Raw genomic sequence first — 19,721 nt, 5'->3', positions numbered from 1 at the left:
TGATATTTCTTCATTGTTTATACTGTCTTTTATTAGGATGTAGTTGCCTTCCCTATCTCTTTTAACCTTATCTATTTTTACTTTGTCTCTGTCAGAGATCATGATAACCATTCCTGCCTTCTTTTTCTCACTTGAAGCCCAAAAAATTTTGCTCCATCCTCTCATTTTGAATCTATGTTTGTCTGTCTGTCTCGTGTGTGTTTCTTGTAGACAACATATGGTAGGATTTTGGTTTCAAATCCACTCTGCTACTTGCTTCCATTTTATGGGTGAGTTCATCCCATTCACATTCAGATTTATAATTATCAACTGTGCATCCCCAGACATTTTGATTCTCTCTCCTATTCCTGTCTGTTCTTCTTCCACTGTTTCCTTCTATACCAATGTTTTGTTTTTAATCAGTTCCTATATTCCCCTCCCTTGTTGTACTTTCCTTTGTCTCCCCTCCCTTCTTATCCCCTCTTATTGTTATTTAAAGCCACACTGTGCTCCTCCCAAGCCCTCTCCCTTTCTAGTATTGGTTCCCTCCCCACCAGTCCCTTTGTTACCCTCTAATTCTCTATAGGGTGTGAATCAATTCTCTGCCCCAATGAATCTGATTGTTCTTCTCTCTTTAAGTTGATTTCAATGCACTTAAGTATTGAATATTTCCTCTCTCTAACCTCTTTACCCTTATAGTGTATTGTTATTTTTCCCTGTTGGTCCCATGCACTTTTTTATGGAATATAAATTTATTCCTTTCTCTTTGTTTTCCTATTTTTCTCATTATTACCTTCTCCACCCCCCCAGTTTTGCATATATTTATACCTACATACATACATATATATGTGTGTGTATACACACACACACACACATATATATATATATGTATATATATACATATATATATATATATCGCTTGACCATTCATCCTATATAGTTTCTCCCTGTTCTGTTCCCTCTATGTAAGCTTCTTCTAGTTACCCTGTTGGTAATAACAATTTTTAATACTTGCAAAAATCTTCTTTTCTTCTTGGGATACAAATTGATTTAACTTGTTGTGTCCCTTAAAGAAAATATTTTTTCTCCTCCCCCCATTCTCTTAATTACCTCATGTTGATTCTCTTGAGTTCTGGGTTTTGGCAGCAAACTCTCTGTTTAAGTCCAGTTTTTCCTTGATAAATATTTGGAAGTCCTCAATTTTATCGAATTACCATACTTTCCCCTGCTATAATATAGTTAGTTTTGCTGGATAGTTGATTCTTGGTTGTAGACCCAATTCTCTTGCTTTCAGGAATATTGTGTTCCATGCCTTCTGGTCCTTCAATGTAGATGCAGCCAGATCCTGTGTTATCCTAACTGTGGTTCCCTGATATCTGAATGACTTCTTTTTAGCAGCTTGTAATATTTTTTCCTTGGTCTGGTAGTTTTTGGATTTGGCTATAATATTCCTGGAAGTTGTCAGTCGTGGATTAAATGTAGGAGGTGTTCTGTGGATTCTTTCAATTTCCACTTTTTCTTCTTGTTCAAGAACTTCTGCTTAATTTTCTCTGACAATTTCTTGTAAGATTCTATGTAAACCTTTTCTTTTATCATCATATTCTGGTAAACCAATAATTCTTAAGTTGTCTCTTCTACCTCTGTTCTCTAGATCCTTGTTTGAATCAATAAGGTGTTTCATATTCTCCTCAAATTTTTCAATTTTTTATTTTGTCTAATATATTCTTGCTGCCTTATGAAGTCATTTGCTTCTAGTTGTTGATTTCTGTTTTTTAAAGACTGAATTTCATCCCTGGCATTTTGGTCATCCTTCTTCTTCTGGTCTGATTTACTTTGTAGATCATCTTTTGCTTTCTTTGCTTCATTTGCAAGCTGGCCAATTCTGGCTTTTAAGACTCTATTTTCTTGTGTTAGTTTAGGTATTTCCTTCTTCAAATTGTCTTCCGCCTCTCTTGCCTCCCTTGATTGCTTTGAGTTCCTGAAGTTCTTGAGTTAATTGAATTTTGATATCTTCCAAAGCCTGTGTCCAGTTAGCTGGAACTACTTCCTCTTCCTCTATTTCTATTTCATTTGCTCTCTTTTCACTTCCTTGAAAGAAGCTGTCAATTATTATTTCTTTTCTCTTTTTCTATTGCTTGCTCATATTTTTTTCCTTTCTTGTTCTGATATTTTGAGCAGATGTATTTAATGATCTTTGATGAAAGATCTTCACTCAGCTGGCAATGGAGGTTTGTATTTACTTTCTCTGCCCTCTGAAGACTTCTTGTCTGTCCAATTGCTGGGATTAATCCTGTATTGATTGGATTAATTTTACTGCTTAATCTGCCCTGAGGCTAAAACCTCAAGAGGAGGGAAAATAAACAAACAAAAAAGAACCCAAATACCATGGGGGTACAAGTAGGAGCATTTTTGCTGAACTGAGCTCTCCAGCAGTGAGGTCCCCCTGCGCTGTCCAGTGTATTTAATCTGGTGTTCTTTCCTCTTGAAGCCTTGTGTTCTCTATCTCTGTATGAGGGAGCCCAGCTGTTTGCAGTCTGGGGTTTGGCTCTGTCTGAGCCACTATCATCCGGGTGTTTTTGCTGTGTTTCTCTGGTTTTCTCCTCTAGTCACCTCTCCAGTGTCTGTGTTTAACTCCCTGAGTCTGGTGCCAGCAAGACCCTCTCTCTGGTCCAGTGTGTCCACCCACCCTGAGATTTCCCGGCCCCTGGAGACTACTCACAGCATGTGGGGGAGGCGTCCTGAGATTGCCCTTTTAAACCCTCAGACATGACAGTTCAAAAATTGAAGCCTTTTTCTTGGCGTACCCCTTTAGTTGTGCTGCAGTAGGGTTCTCCCTACTCTGTCCCGTTATTAGATTTGGTCCTCTTTCTTCTCGAAGGGAATTGTTTTCTATCTCGGTGTGTAAGGGTGCGGAGGTTTTAAGATTGGCTCTATCTAAGCTGCCATCTTCCTGGAAAAAACCCCATCTGCCCAATTTTTGCTAAAGCCTTTTAACTGGTTTTCCAAGTTCAATTATTTCACAAGATGATTTTTCAAAAGGTATATCCCTCCTGTGTTTAATGAGTTATTGCCCTCAGGATCAGATATAAACTCTTTTTGATTTTTAAAGACTTTCTGGTTAATTAATTTCTACCTTCTTCAGAATCGTTATAGTTTTTTTTCCAACTCTTACTGTTTGCCTCAGTTTAGCCATCTGTAAAATGAGCTGGAGAAGGAAATGGCAAAACACTCTAATCTTTCCCAAGAAAACCTCAAATGGGGTTACAATGATTGAGAAATACTTGATAAGTGACTAAACAACCCAATCACTATTTTTCAGCATATTGGCCTATGTGCTATTCATATAGAGGATATTTAGTCTTCCAACTCTGAACTTTTGCACCAGCTATCCACTAGAATTAGATACCTCGTCCTTTCATCCTTTCACTTCCACTTCCTTTACTCTGAATTCCTTTAACATTCAACTCAAGCACCACCTTCTGTAGGAGGACATTTCTAATACCTATAGATTTTTATACCTGTAGATTCATTTCTCTTCTCAGATTATCTTCTGTATGTTTTTTGTGTATAAAAGGACTGTTATCTTCCCCATTGCAATGAGAAATCAATGAGGTCAGGGATGTTGTTTCTGCCTTTCTTTGCAAACTCAAAACTTAGTCCAGAGCTTTGTACATAGTGTGCACTTTAACAAATACTTAACATTTGATTGACAGACCCATTATTTCCTTATCACTGCCTTGGGAGGTGGATGCTATGGTTACATAGTAATATATATGTATAATGGAACTCTAAAGGTAATCTATCCAATATTATGAACAAAGGGCACATTTTGTCACTTTTTCTTCTCTTTTAAGGGTAATTTGTGATTATAGATTTCATTTAGGAGGCTTTATATTATTTCATGGATTGATGAAATAAATCATTCTGTGCTTCTGTTGCTATACCTGGTTTTATCTCCAAGGAACAACATGTCCTTACCCGTATAAACTCATGACTTCTAATCTGGTTATCCTGCTACCTAACTCAATCCTTGCCCTTAATTGATACCACACTTTCTTATAATCGTATTTGTCACATTTATATCAATATGAAATGCTCTTTTCTTTACATAGCATAATTGATACAACTTTTCTCCAGCTGTCAAATTTGTAGTTCATTTCCAGTCATCCCTTATTAAAAATTAACATAGAAAAATGTTTATTTTTTGTGCAACATGTCTTTCCCCTTTTTTCTAATATTTTAAAGCAAAAAATCCTAATAATAAATTTAAGAGTTTAAAGAGTACTTTTTAAATGTTTCTCTTCTCCATTTTTGTCAAGAGTAATTCATTCCTTTTTATTTCAGTTTTCTGGAGTATTTAAATTATTATGCATTTAATGTGGAAATTATTTAAACTATATCATAATCATCCATTTTGTTAGGAGTGAATTAGTTCATAAGATCATAGATATGTAACTAAGAAAGGTCTTAAATTTCTTCTAGCCAGAACAATTTAATTAAGAATTGAAAAAAAAAAACTTTTTGTAGATTTTTAGAGGATGCGTAGGAATAGAGTTAGAAGTGACTTAGGAATCAATTATTAAACTATTATAGTAGTCCAGGCAAGAGGCGAAGATCTAGGGTGTTTAATATGTGAATAGAGTGAAGGAGATAGAAATGACACAGTTGTTTTGGAGTTAGAAATGACATGTGGTGACTTACTGGATAGTGTGGTACAGAGAGGGGGGCATAACACTTTTGCAGGCTTTGCAGAGTTCTTCTGTCAGTTAAGGAGTTTAGAATCTTGGGAAGAAGGGACAGTTGGTCCTGGGAACTCGTGGAGAGAACCAGGGTCCATCTGAGCTCCTTCTTTTAGATGGAAACCTTGCCTATATTTTGCAGCTTTTCTCTTAAAATTTGTTAGCTTAGTTATTTTCTTTGAATATCCCTAACCTACATTCCCTGCATGAATTTCTGTGAGGGTTTGAAAAGAGGGTAGTTTGGAGTGTTATTTTAAACTTGATATTTTAAACAATCAAATAGGGCTTACCCTTACAACAAATTATCTGTTGAATCTTTGTATCCAACTTTCCTAACCCCATTGATTACAAAACCACCTGAGAGCTGAGTTAAGGCAGGTCTTTTCTCAGTCTCACGGTCCTACCTCCCTTCCCCCACCTGAAGCTTTCTCTAAGCGGCTGTTAGGGCTACCTTGTATCATCTACCCTGCCAATCTATTCTAAAAGACAATAAATCCCATTTGTATTTAATCAAGACCTTTTGGCTACTTCATTAGTTGATTAATAAGAGAGGGAAGAAGAGAGAGAGGAATAACATACTCTCTGGGGTTTGAGGGAAGCTGAGGGTATCCATTTTGAAGGAAGTGTAACTTCAATACTTCTTTCTAGTCCCTTCCTGTGAAATTGACTAGAAGCCTCAAGTCAGTTTCTAGCTGTTCTTAGCTGGCTCTAACCTGGCTCTGTAAAGTGTCCTTTTACTTGAAGGGCTCACTCTGTTTCCCCTCAGTATTTTGTCTCTAAGCTGAGTATCCAGTCTGTGTTTCCCTGGTGCTATTGCCTACCTTAGATTAACTCATCCTCTCCCTTGCAAACCTTGGTACCTCAGTGTTATATTCCCTAAACTCAGACATTCCCTTATTTCTCCTACCACCTCAACTACCAACCTTTATCATTGTACCTTCCTCATCCACTATATTGCCTTAGGGATTCACAAACCCCTATCCACAGTGCCTATCCTCTATTCCAACCAGCTACTACCTATAGCCTAGTCCCTTGATTACCTCCAGCCTTGGGTCCCATGCCTTGCCTTATTCCCTATTCCTACCAGCTATTACCCCTAGCTTCAGTCCCATATTACGTCCTGCAGATTCCCTTATTACATCCTGGAAATCCCCTTATAACAATAAACAGACTAAATGGGGAGTTGATGAGAACGAAGTAATGATTTTGGGTGAATGGAAGAAGAGTAATGAAAAGGAAGAGTTAAGAAGAAGCTTGGTTTCTGAGTTTGAGCAATATAGTAAGATCAAGGATGCATATACATGACCTACTAATGTCTGTACATTCTCTCTTCTACCAAAAATGACACCCAAAGTGTCAATTACTCATTCAAGTGCCATGAAAAGTTTTTATATTCTCTTTTCTTCCTATTTTGAATATATTGAAAAATATCAAGATAGTTCAGCAGAAAAATCACTACAATGCTAATATCTATTCCAAAGGAAGAAGTAAATAAATTCTAAGAATAAATGTATGACTCTTGAAATTAAATTAATATGTTTTAATACTGAAAAAGCAAATTGGGAAATAGGAGATGAGAGCAAAATATATCATCAATAGCAACAAAAATTGGTTCCGTAATCAGAAATTGCAGAATCTGTGTTCTGAAACAGACAAGTCTCATGAATTTATATGATTATGTATGTTCATATAAGTCAAATGTAAATTTATACATGTACATTTAATTATAAAATCATAAATACTTTCTTCAAGAAAACAAATTAGAAGACTATGGAATTATAAACTGCATAACATGATATGTGCCGAATTAAACTCACTTTATGTTAATGGACATGCTATAACCCTTCCAATACAGGAATAATTTCCGAGTCAGCAGTTTACTTACAATCAGGCTCTCATTTTGTTAAACCATAGGTCAAAATCAACACAAATTAGAATAAATAAAAAATGAGACGACATGGCTTACAATTAAAATTGCTCTAACTTGACCTATTTAAATAAGTTATTGAACAAAAATAGGAAATTAAAAAGAAAGGGTTATCATCATTTCCTATCAAAGTTTAACTGATGCAAGTCAATAAGCCCAGTGATGAGCATAGCAATTGGTTCATCCAGGAAACTATTGAACTTCTTGTCAAGTGAAGGGGTATGACTGTCAAGGGCAGGACCAATTTAGAATACAAATCTGTTTGAAAAATCTTATCATGCATCTTCTCAATAATATTATTGAAAAGATATTAAGAAACAATGAATAATTTTAAATAATCTAAAATTATAAATCTTTATGAAATGAGGGGAAATGAGTTTATAGAAAACCCATAATCAATACAAACTAGCGAAATCTTCCCAATAGAATTTAATGATGAAATTTCAAGAAACACAATAAACAGAAGAAAAATGGAAAACATCTGTCTATGTTTCTAGAAGAGAATATTTGCCATTAATAACAGAGTAACCATGATACTGTAAAAGGGAATTCTTTGTTCTCTCTGAGTTTACACATGGGAAAGGGTCTCCTTTATTACTTAGAGAACTCACAAGTCACTTACTTAGAGAGCTCCATCCTTTTAACTCAGTCCCAAATTTGTGGATCCTATGATCAGACTTTACACCCTCAGAAATGCAATCAGCCAGGAATCTGTGAAACTTTTTAATGAATATTTACTCCTCCAGAAGGTGATAACTGATTCCCAAAAACATTGCCCCCTGGGAAGTGTTGGACAATTTGGAAACTGTGATTGGTCCCTGTGAAGAAGGGCAGGGATGAGAAGTCACCATAAAAAGTCATGAATCCTATGGCTTGAGTCAGTCTTGTGGAGATAGTCTCCTAACTAGAGAGAGTCATAGAGGGAGCTTAGCTAAAGACTGAAGTTTGGATTGTGGGCTTGGAACTCAGCTACGATTTGGACTCTGACTCCTGGACTACTTTGTGGGTGAGTGAAAGACTGACTCCTTTACTAGTTTCTGGAGAGACTAGCTTCCATCTTGGAGGAGGCCATGTGATTACTCACTACTGGCCATCCTGGATGAGAGTTAATTAATCTTTGCCTGGATTAAGATAGGATAGATAACTTTTCTCTCCCCTTCACATTTCTCTACTTTATTGTTTTCTCTCCATTTTGTAAATAAATTTCTGTCTGAAGATAAATATTGGTGACCACATAATTTCATAAAATTATTATTTTCACCTTTACAATACATACATTTTAACATTATAATCCAGGATATGTTACATGATGAAATTAAAATGTTAATGAATTCCATATTATATTTATAGATCTTTAACTTCAGAATGCTGGAGCACAGACTGTGCTGAGCTCAGAGGCCAGAGACTCATAGTTACTGCTTGTTTCTGAACTTACCCTTTACTTAGTAGAGACTCCCTCACATCCATGATTGCTTCTTAGTAAGATACTATGCCTGTGCTTAGGTCCTGCCTTCATTCAAATGTGAATTAATGATTCAAAACAGGTTAACAAATGACAGAACTACTGGTTCCCATTTATTTTCACATGCTGAATGAGATATTGAGTGCTCAGTATGGTTTTCAGGTCTACACTTGTTTCTGGGCACAGCCTCAGTCATCTTTCCATCCTTGGTTTTGTAATGTACCAAATAGCCCCCTTCTTGCCAAATACTTTCCTCAGGATTCATAGACTTCTCTAACTCCCTTTGTTTATGTGGACAGGAGACTCAATGTGTGTTTCTGTGTGTGTGTGTTTCACTTAGATTTCTCTGACTGGACTTGGCAAAGTGAATTTTTTAGATCTTAAGGGACAGGTTGTGTTGGGATAACTGGGCTATAGTTTTTTTGTTTTTTTTTTTTTTTGGTTTGGTTTGTTTTTTTTTCCCTCCTAACTTCACTATCTTGGCTCTACTCCCAATTCCAAAACATTTTTTTAAAGTTTTCCTTCTTTGGAAAAATTCATCATCAAGAATTCATTGCTTTCTAATTTTCAAATTAAGTCTTTTTTTGAAATGTGTCAATAATATAAACTTTGTCAATAGTATGAATCCTAATGTCTTCTCTAATACTTTTTATTTTTATTCTTGCCCTACAGAATTTCTTCTTCTTCCATTCTTTCATAGGATTCAATAAGATAATATATTTTATTAGGCATTGGTTCACTTTACTTTGTCCTGTGATATTTATTAATTAAGCTTTGTAGCCCTCTTGAGAGTGTAGTATTTATCCATTATTTTAGTTTTAGATCGTCTCAGTTGATTTCTTTTCTTTCTTCTTGACATCTTTGGCATTCACTGTTTTCCTGTTTCTTTATTTTGCCAAGAATTCATTTCCTGATGCTGTCCCTTTTGATTGCAGTTACACACCTAAGGCTAGACACAAAACTCTCTCAATGCCTCAACATAAACTAATTAGAATAGTTTTATTCAACAGATTTCACTGGGAAGTGGGGTATTAGAATAAGTTCAAGATATGGTCAGACCCCTTTCCTTCAGGCCCAGAACAGTCATTCAAACGGCCCTTTGTTCCTGTCCTTTTTTATCTCATTTCTTACTTTTCTGGCTGGCTGGAATCAATATCTGGCAGTTGTCTCGAATGATGGAAGGAAAGCTGGATTTTTTAGATAAGTAGTGTCAAACACAAATAGAAATTAATCCCTACAGTCAGTATATTCACAGAGAAATACATAAATTAACATTATGTTATGGTATTTTTTTTTACTGAAAATTTCCCAATTACTTTTTAATCCAATTAATGATGCACTTGAGGGCCCACCATTGAATTTGAAAACACTATTCTAGAAAAAGACTCTTCTAGCCTTGTGGATCCCTAATCTAGATATAACCCCAAGTAAAAGACAACATTCTCCACCTCTCCTCTGCCTCCTCCTCCTCCCTTTTCTGGAGAGTAACTCTGTCTGCTTTGGAGGATGTCTAGCAGATTTCAGCGAAGTTTAGAACTGTAGCAAGAGAGACATCTTAGTGTACATCCCTGATATTAGTTCCAGAGTTATTTTATAAAATTCTTCCAGAGGACTGAAAGTTGGTGAGAGAAATTAGTGAATAATTTAAGTACAAATATTCTCCAATATTAATTCATGAGAATTTAAAAAAAAATTAATCAGAGGTCTTCCATTCTTGTCCAATATATTCAGTTAGAATTTTCTTCCACATAATGCATAACCACATTTTTGTGGTAGAAAGGACAAGATTTAAGGAGGACTTTGAAAATATCAATTCTACCATCTTATTGGGAATGTGCTTCCATTATATTTTTTATTTTTACTTTTGCTCATATATACTTACCTTATTCACAGACCTGTGGATTTTAAAATTAATATTCAATATCTCCACAGTATAATATTTATGGAGATTTATTAATATTTAACTAGAGAGCTAGAGAACTCAATTCATGTGGAAGAGAGAGAGCTAGGGCAACAAAGACTGGTCACCACTCAATTCATGTGGAAGAGAGAGCTAGAGGGGTGTTACCCAAAACTTTTATACAATCACGCAAAAGACAGGTGTAAACAGAAAGGAAAAGGAATTGTGGGTAATACAGAAAGAAAGTTTGGATAATGTAGTTTTAGGGATTCAAGATTTTCCAACTATACAGAACTTATTCAAGAAACAGAATCCTATGATTAAGGAATGATAGTTACTTCCAATAACATCATTCATATAACTAATTGTTAAGCTCCAAAATTGTGTAACCCTGGAAAATCCTTTGTCAAGTCTGGAATCATTTGAATAAAGCTCTTTTTTTTAAAACTTCATTTATATGTCAACTTAGAATTATGTCATATCTTTTATCTCCTCAAGTTCTGATATGTTAGCATCATTTTATGCACAAGGAAAATATTATTTGAAAAGTGTAGCCAAGGAAAATATTATTTAAATAGCTTGCCTGCTTATATTGAAATGTATTTCTTTTATTTCTTTTCTTTTATTTATCTTCACATTCATAACAGCCATAAACATACACACTCATGTACATGTACATATGTACATATGTGCATATATGTGCACATATATATACCTATTTTAATATGTATATACCTGTATAACATTCAACAGAGAGTATTACATATCCAAACACATGAATGTGAATATATAGACACACATGTACATATGCTTACAGACATATGTGAATATTTAAATGCATAGTAACTTCCATAGTTCTGAGAAATAGTGATGTCAATACTTTTGGGGTATTTAGCAAACTAATCACAAATTTGTGATTAAAATATGAAAATTAAAAATAATTATGTTAATATGTATATTTTATAGTCTATCTTAGCAGTTCTTGGTTACTCATGGGTATTCACAATAGGAGAAATTTCCTGATTACTTTAGAATCTGCTTTGGCTCATTTTTCATGTAATTTTATATATGACAGACTTGCAGTGAGAAAGAAATGGTGTATGCTTTACTATTGCTTTTTTGGATACAGAAGCTTTCTGTGCTTCTCCACAATATATTAATAGTTGCTCTAGAAGCCAGAATTATTTCCTGGGAAACTCACCTTGAAAAGAAGCAGCTGCCTCCATTGCAATCAAGATTTTTGGTTTATGAAACACTGGCAAATGAAGTTGAGGTCTACTTATTATCTGACATTGCATGAGGTCGTTTTTGTCCCAAGAGGTTAAAATGAAATTAATTAATTTCATGAAATTTCCTACTAACATGAATTGAAAAGATTTTGCCAAATTTGTTCTCAGTTTAACTTTAAGTGCTGCCACATAAATGGAATACATTGAAGAATAAAAATTGATTTTCATTATTTGCTCCCATTTCAGCTTCATGACAAAAATCATTTTGGAAGTAGAAAGCAGCTGAGGACTAATTCATTCTCATTTCAACACGGATAAAGAATGGGAAATAAAGAAGAATTTTGATCTCTGACATTCCAAAATTACTCATAAGAATAATGAGTTGTACAATGTTAAATACTTGTGACAATCTCAAAACAATAAAGTCATTCATGAAGAAACCTATGCCTCAACAACATGAAATGATTTATAATTTTTCTGAGATTTTAAAGATTATAAATGGCTTATATGTTATATGGAAAGTATACACACATACATATTCACAAATGTATTTGTGTGAGGAAGGTAAATAGTGATCTATATGTCTATAAATATATGACCAGCAAAATAAGCTTTTGCCTTATAAAATGCATGTATTCTGAATCAACTTGAATAAAACGTTAAAATCTATTTAGAAATTATTGGAATAAAGGAAAAGAATCTCATACTGGATACCTTTGAGATGTTTCATATTGTCCCTAAAGTCTTCTGAAAAATTAACCACATAATGCCCTGGAAGAAGTTACCCACACACAGACACACACAATCTATATATCAGAAGTTATGCTTATAATAAACAGTAATTATTGAAGTGATTGAATGTTTTTTTTATCTTTTATTTCAAATCCAAATCATAATTTTGACAGGCAGAATGCATATCTCCTCAAATTATACAATTATATTTAATTTTCACTTGATTGGAAAATTATGTCATGTTGTGATGGGGAAATATATATATATATATATATATATATACACACATATACATATATATGTGTGTGTGGTATACACACACACACACACACACACATGCGTTTGAATGCATAGAACAAAATCAGAGGAAAATTGAGTAGGAAGTGGTTACTAAAATCTTATCAGCCTGAATAGAAGAATTAGGGAGAAGTACAAAGTGGCTGATAATTAGATTCTCTAGAAGACACCTTCAAAGACAACTGGTATGGAAATACTTTATTTGGAGAGTCTTTGTCAGGGTTTCACTCATTGTGCATTAACGCCAAATGTGTCAATAGATTACTTTTAGATTCACACAAATCTCTAATAAATATATTAAATAGCACAAATGCTTTAGTCTAATAAGCCTGACAAAAGCAGGAAAAAAGAAATGAACTTATCCTGTAAAACTGATTTTTGACAGAAAAATCTCATAGCCAAATAGTGGGATAAACTAAGTATATTTTTTCTAGGATTAATTGCACTGGATGGGGTTGGTTCAATCTCTGGGTTCTCTTTAGGGGATAAAGGTCCTTAAAAGTTATTTTTAGGGAAGTTTGCTTTATCTACTAAATTCTTACAAAAAATATAAACATAAAACATGAAAAATACTATCGAGAGTTCACAAAGATAAGAATTTTAGAGTTTAAGTGGGGGGGAAATTCAAAATTATAATTTTGTGAATAATTAAACATAGGCCCCAAAAGATTCTGTGAATTGTCCATATTAATGCAGAAACTGAATTAGAGGTCTAGGAACAGAAACCAGGGATTCTGACTCCCCTATGAAAGACCAAGGAAAAGAAGGGTTGTGGGAGGGAAAAAATGACAAGGTGTTTTGTTTTCAGATCACCTTCATAAGCTTGTGGAATGAGTAGTTTTTACTATAGTGCATCCCTTTAAGCTTCAACTGATTGTCTTAGACATAGCCTGAATCATTCAGAACCCATCACAAGACATATAGTAATTGGCTTATATGGTGTTTGTAAAGTGCAAATGTCATGGTCATACAGAAACAGGTTTAAAATCAGACAGAGGACCTAGGATCAAACCTGACCTGTGACAACTGGTGCTTGTGCAACTTCAGACAATTAGTTTAACTTAGTTTAACTAAAGACTCAGATTTGTCATTCTTATGGTGGAAAATCGGGGGTTAAATTAAATATCTGGGTTCACAAGGGTGAGTAGGAGATAGGAATGGACAATAGGTGGGGACCTAACAAGCTGGGAAATTGGGTTTGACAGTTTGGGAAATGGCAGTTGACAGGAGTGACTGTTGGGCCTTAACTGCCACACTGACCCACCTAGCCAGGGAGTCAGAGAAACTAGCAAGTAACAGTATAGTACAAGGACAAAAGAATTATAAATACAGGATTTTAATAATAATATAGGGTCAGGAATAATGGGGAATGGTCACATTGAATTTAATCACTAGGGACTACACAGGGGTGGGAGAATGGCTTAAAGACCATGCTGCAATAATTAGACTTTACAGACTAGAAGAGAAATGGGTCTCTGACAAATCATAATTTCTTCAGCTCCTCTTGATGGCATAGGAAATGGGACCACACAAAGGTAAATCCAGGATGTGCTAATCAAGGAGCTTGTCTCAGACTGGGATGTCCATCACCCCAGCTAGATCTTCTTGCTCACTTGATCTTCCCTGACAGATCTTGCTCCAAAGTGGCAACTCCACTCTCCTTGGGCTCCTCACTGGGCAGTTAAAGGTATCTGCACCCTCTCCCTTTCCCAGTTTGACTAGAGTCCCCAAGGGCAAACAGTTTTTTCCCTTCATCCTATTTAAAATGTCCCTGTCTGAAAGCCAAGGCTTTATGCCTTAGTCCGTCTTCTAAGTCTGCTTTCCTACTTTTAAAAGCTATACCTATTACATAATCTATAAATGGAAAGTATTTGGATTAGATATTGGATAAAGTCATTTCTAGGTCTTACTATATAATCCTATGAAGTGATATTTATAGTACTATTTTAATCAAGACTTCATATAGCAAGTTGATTTGCTCTATTCTACATGTGAAAATTAATTCCCAATCCTTATTTAGCCATCTCACAAATGTCTCTTTGGATGCAAAAGGAGATGATATAGAATCCATGCAACTGCATTTTTTGATCAGCACTACTATAGCCATTGTATATATGATAAATGAACAATATTGATAATCATCCTAATAAGTATGTTAAGGTATTCCAAATGTACAAAATAAAATAAGGTTTATTTTTTTAAGCATTTAATAATATTTATTTTTTAGAAAAGTTAACATGGTTACATAATTCATGCTCTTTCCCCTTCAATCCTCGAGCTTCCCCCACAACCCCCCCAAGGCTGATGCATATTTCCACTGGTTTTAACATGTGACTTTGATCAAGACCTATTTCCAAAATGTTGATAGTTGCATTGGTGTGGTAGTTTTGAGTCTACATCCCCAATCATGTCTGCCTCAACCCATATGTTCAAGCAGTTGTTTTCTTCTGTTTCCACTCCTGTAGCTCTTCCTCTGAATGTGGGTAGCTTTCTTTTCCATAAATCCCCCAGAATTGTCCTGGATCATTGCATTGCTACTAGTACAGAAGTCCATTATATTCTATTTTACCACAGTGTATTGGTCTCTGTGTACAATGTTCTTCTGGCTCTGCTCCTTTCGCTCTGCATCAATTCCTAGAGGTCTTTTCAGTTCACAAGGAATTCCTCCAGTTTATTATTCCTTTTAGCACAATAGTATTCCATCCCCAGCATATACCACAATTTGTTCAGCCACTCCCCAATTGAAGGGCATACCCTCTTTTTCCAGTTTTTTGCCACCACAAAAAGCACGGCTATAAATAATTTCATACAAGTCTGTTTATCTATGATCTCTTTGGGGTACAAACCCAACAATGGTATGGCTGGATTAACTGGGCAGGCATTCTTTTATAGCCCTTTGAGCATAGTTCCAAATTGCCAGCCAGAAATGGTTGGATCAGCTCACAGCTCCACCAGCAATGCATTAATGTCCCAGTTTTGCCACATCCCCTCCAGCATTCATTACTCTCTCCTTCTTTCATTTTAGCCAATCTGCTAGGTGTGAGGTGATACCTCAGAGTTGTTTTGATTTGCATTTCTCTAATTATTAGAGATTTAGAACACTTTCTCATGTGCTTATTGATACTTTTTATTTCTTTATCTGAAAATTGCCTATTCATGTCTCTTGCCCATTTATCAATTTGGGAATGGCTTGATTTTTTTTATACAATTGGTTTAAATCCTTGTATTTTTGAGTAATTAGACCCCTGTCAGAGTTTTTTGTTATAAAGATTTTTTCCCAATGTGTTGTTTTCCTTCTGATTTTGGCTACATTGTTTTTTTTTTTCTACAAAAGCTTTTTAGTTCGATATAATCAAAATCATTTATTTTACATTTTGCAATTTTCTCTAACACTTGCTTGGTTTTGAAATCTTTCCTTTCCCAGAGATATGACAAGTAAATTATTCTATGCTCACTTAACTTATTTATAGTTTCCCTCTTTATATTCAAGTCATTCACCCTTTCTGAATTTATCTTGGTGTAGGGTGTGAGATGTTGATCTAAACCTATTCTCTCCCATATTGTTTTCCAAATTTCCCAGCAGTTTTTGTCAAATAGTGGATTTTTGTCCCAAAAGTTGGGCTCTTTGGGTTTATCATATACATTTTGCCCAATTATATGACAATTAATGTAGCAATCTAGGAGGTATGGATGAATATTTACAAAAATACATATTGCCTAGATTAACAGCAGAAGAAATAGAATACCTAAATAATCCCATATCAGAAAAAGAAATTGAACAAGCCATCAAAGAACTCCCTAAGAAAAAATCGCCATGGCCTGATGGATTCACAAGTGAATTCTATCAGCCATTCAAAGAGCAATTAATCCCAATACTAGACACATTATTTGATATAGTAAGCAAAGAAGGGGTCCTACCAAATTCCTTTTATGACACAAATAAGGTACTGATTCCAAAGCCAGGTAGATAAAAAACAGAGAAAGAAAACTACAGACGAATCTCCCTAATGAACATAGATGCAAAAATTTTAAATAGAATATTAGCAAAGAGAATCCAGCAAGTGGATCAAGAGGATCATCCACCATGATCAGGTTGGATTAATACCAAGAATGCAAGGATGGTTCAACATCAGAAAAACCATCCACATAATTGACCATATCAACAATCTAACAAACAAAAATCACATGATTATCTCAATAGATGCTGAAAAAGCCTTTGACAAAATACAGTATCTGTTCCTATTGAAAACCCTGGAAAGTATAGGAATAGAAGGACCTTTCCTAAAAATAATAATAAACAGTATATACCTAAAACCATCAACAAGCATCATATGTAATGGGGATAAATTAGAAGCCTTTCCAATAAATTTTTACAATTAAAACTAGATCTAAACCATTGGAAAAATATTGATTGCTCATGGGTAGGACGAGCTAACATAATAGAAATGACCATTCTACTCAAATTAATTTATCTATTTAGCGCCATACCTATCAACCTACCAAAAAACTTTTTTACTGAATTAAGAAAAACCATAACAAAGTTCATCTGGAAGAACAAAAGATCAAGAATATCAAGGGAAATAATGAAAAAAAATGTGAAGGAAGGGGGACTAGCAGTACCAGATATTAACCTGTACTATAAAGTCATCAAAATGGTATGGTACTGGCTAAGAGACAGAAGGGAGGATGAGTGGAATAGACTTGGGTTAAGTGACATCAGCAAAATAAGGTTTATTTTTAAATATGCTATTCATTGTTTTTTCATCATTTGAAATTTCTGCTCTAAAGTGATGTGTTTTATGGTTCTTCCTCACTACTATTCACAAAGGCTGTCTATCTGGTAAGGAATGGAGGAAGTAGCAATCTATTTCTGGAAGAAGAAATACACTGTTTGATGAAATCATATATCCTTGAATTACTAACCTAAGTGTTATCTGAGTGGACTTTGTTAGTTTAATCTGACATGTCAGGTGAGGTTGCACCTGATTGACATTTTTATGATATGCTAACAGTTTTATGACAATTGAAACACTTGATATTTAATATACATGTATAACGTATGGTGATATGCTTTTATTTTACCCTGTACATTACTTTCAAGTCTACTAATTTTATTGCTGTACTTAAGCTTATGATATATAATACCAAGTTTACAATTCCCTAAGTCATTCAGCTTGTGATCAAGTTAATTGTGATTTTCTATCTGAAGGCTGGTGGGAAATCATTCCTTGTTTAGTTGTCTTGAATTTTCCTAATGGTTCCTTCACATGAAAATGATCAGGTAAAGTGACAAAAGAATGGCTATGGATTCGATGTAATTTCCAGTACTCAATAATTTAGAAAATGTACTTACATTGTTTTCCCTGTTTCTAGTTGCAGTGGTTTTAACTTTTAAGTTTATGCAGCAATGAGGCCAAAATAATTGCTTTAAAGAAAGGCTGGTACTTTGAAATTACTATTGTTATTTTTAGTGTACAGTCTCTTCTATCTCATTTTCATATTTTGATTATTATTTTTAAGTTCTTAACATTTATGCTTATTTTTATTCTCTTGGGTTTGAACACATTACTGCAGCCTGATTAGTTTTTTTTAATTAATTTTGGAATTATCTCATCCAATATAGTAATTATATTTTTCTCTTTTTCCATCAGTACTTTATGTAGACTGTTCTTAAAAGACATACATTCAAAATTCACCCCTTTCAACCCAGGTTAACACAATGAATCATTTTGAACCTTTTGCTTCTTTAAAATGTGTATGATTATATTTCTGTTACCTATTTATGTTACTATTGAGAAGTTAGTGCGTCAAGAGGTACATTATGTAGTTGAAGGTACTCTAGTTAAGATGTCAGGAGATGACTATGGTCAAGTTATTTCAGGTCTCAACTTTCCTATTTCTTTATCAGGAAAAATAAGAGTGACAATATTTTCTCATCTATTTCATAAAAATGTTGTGAGAAAAACACTTCACAAACCTTAAATTATTATATAAATTGTGAGTTTTTAACATATTCATATTTGTGAAATATCATTATATTAAAATGAAAGGAAACAATTTTAGAAGTTCTGCATTAGAAAAAAGTTAAATTAAGTAAGAAGTGAAGCTATTAAAGCTAGAATTTTTTCTTAGTAAGGCCTACGCTATGCAAATATACACATGAATGTCCAAATGAATAAATTAAGAAATGAATTAGGTCTTAACATGTCTTGGATCTCTGAAAAAACTGAAAGTGAATATGTATATTGAAGCATTTATGAATTAGAGGAAAATAGGAGATAGACTTTAAGGTAACCAAACCAAAATTTCAGGAGAATTCTATATAAAATTCTATTATTTTACACCAAATTCTCTCTAATTGAATAAAATTGCTGAAATAGGATGATTCCTTTTATATGGAAAAACTTACATTACAACCCAATTTGATTAAGTTTTAGAGGAGCTATTGGAGAAAATGTTACTCCTACATTGACAATAAAAATGTCCTCTTGCTCCCCTCCCCCCACCCTCCACCCCCAGAGTAGAGATTGTTAACTAATTTTGTTTTATGGACCCTTTTGGAGGATCTGTGAAACCTGTGAATTCTTTGCCTTTGCTTTCTATTTGCACCCTCAATAAAATATCTGATAAATAGTAGCCACTTAGTAAAAGTTTGCTGAATTTAAATGAGTAAATCTTATCTACATCAATGATATTTCTTACCAATGGGCCTTTTGTCACTTCTTAGTACCACTGGACATATAGCTTTGGTTAGCTTGAGGGTCTTCAGGTTTAAAATAATGTGTGTAACATAACAATAATTATAGAATTACCCATGAAAAACAGAATTAAGAAGGCAAAAGTACAGTTAAAATTGTATGACTTAACGATTCAGAGTTTTAAATGTCCAATATATTATACCTCCAGGCTATGTTTTCCACTTCTATTAGAACCTATACAGAATCATTTCTTTACAGTGGTGCAGTTTGCAGGTGATAAGAACAAATTGGGATAGGATGTCTTGTATAGAGAATACACTGGAATAATTAGTAAATGCTTTGTCACATAGCTTTTGTTATTTTAAGTTATTTTCCCTTAGATTGTATTTAGGCAAAATTTTTAAAAAGTGTTTTCTGACATTTTACAATCGATGCTCTACTCTCACAACCCTCCCCCTGCCTTTGTTATTTTGTCCCTACAAGTGGTGGTTCCAGCCTTATTTTAACCTTTCATTGTATTCCCTCCATTTATTCTTTCCATATATCATTTGCAAAACTTATTGGAATGTAGGTGCTGATATCTAAATAAGTTCTGAGGAATTCCCATGATCCATAATTTGGCACATAGAATGAATCCAGAAATACATAACATAAGAACTGAAGGCTAACAACCTTTGTCTTTTCAGAGAAAGAATATCATCTATCAGTGATAATTTATCTATTAATTTGATATTCTCTGACAAATTGAATATTTGTAA

The sequence above is a fragment of the Gracilinanus agilis genome, chromosome 6, assembly GCF_016433145.1.
Source record: "Gracilinanus agilis isolate LMUSP501 chromosome 6, AgileGrace, whole genome shotgun sequence".
Classification (NCBI taxonomy): Eukaryota; Metazoa; Chordata; class Mammalia; order Didelphimorphia; family Didelphidae; genus Gracilinanus; species Gracilinanus agilis.
This window is presented reverse-complemented; position numbering follows the sequence as displayed.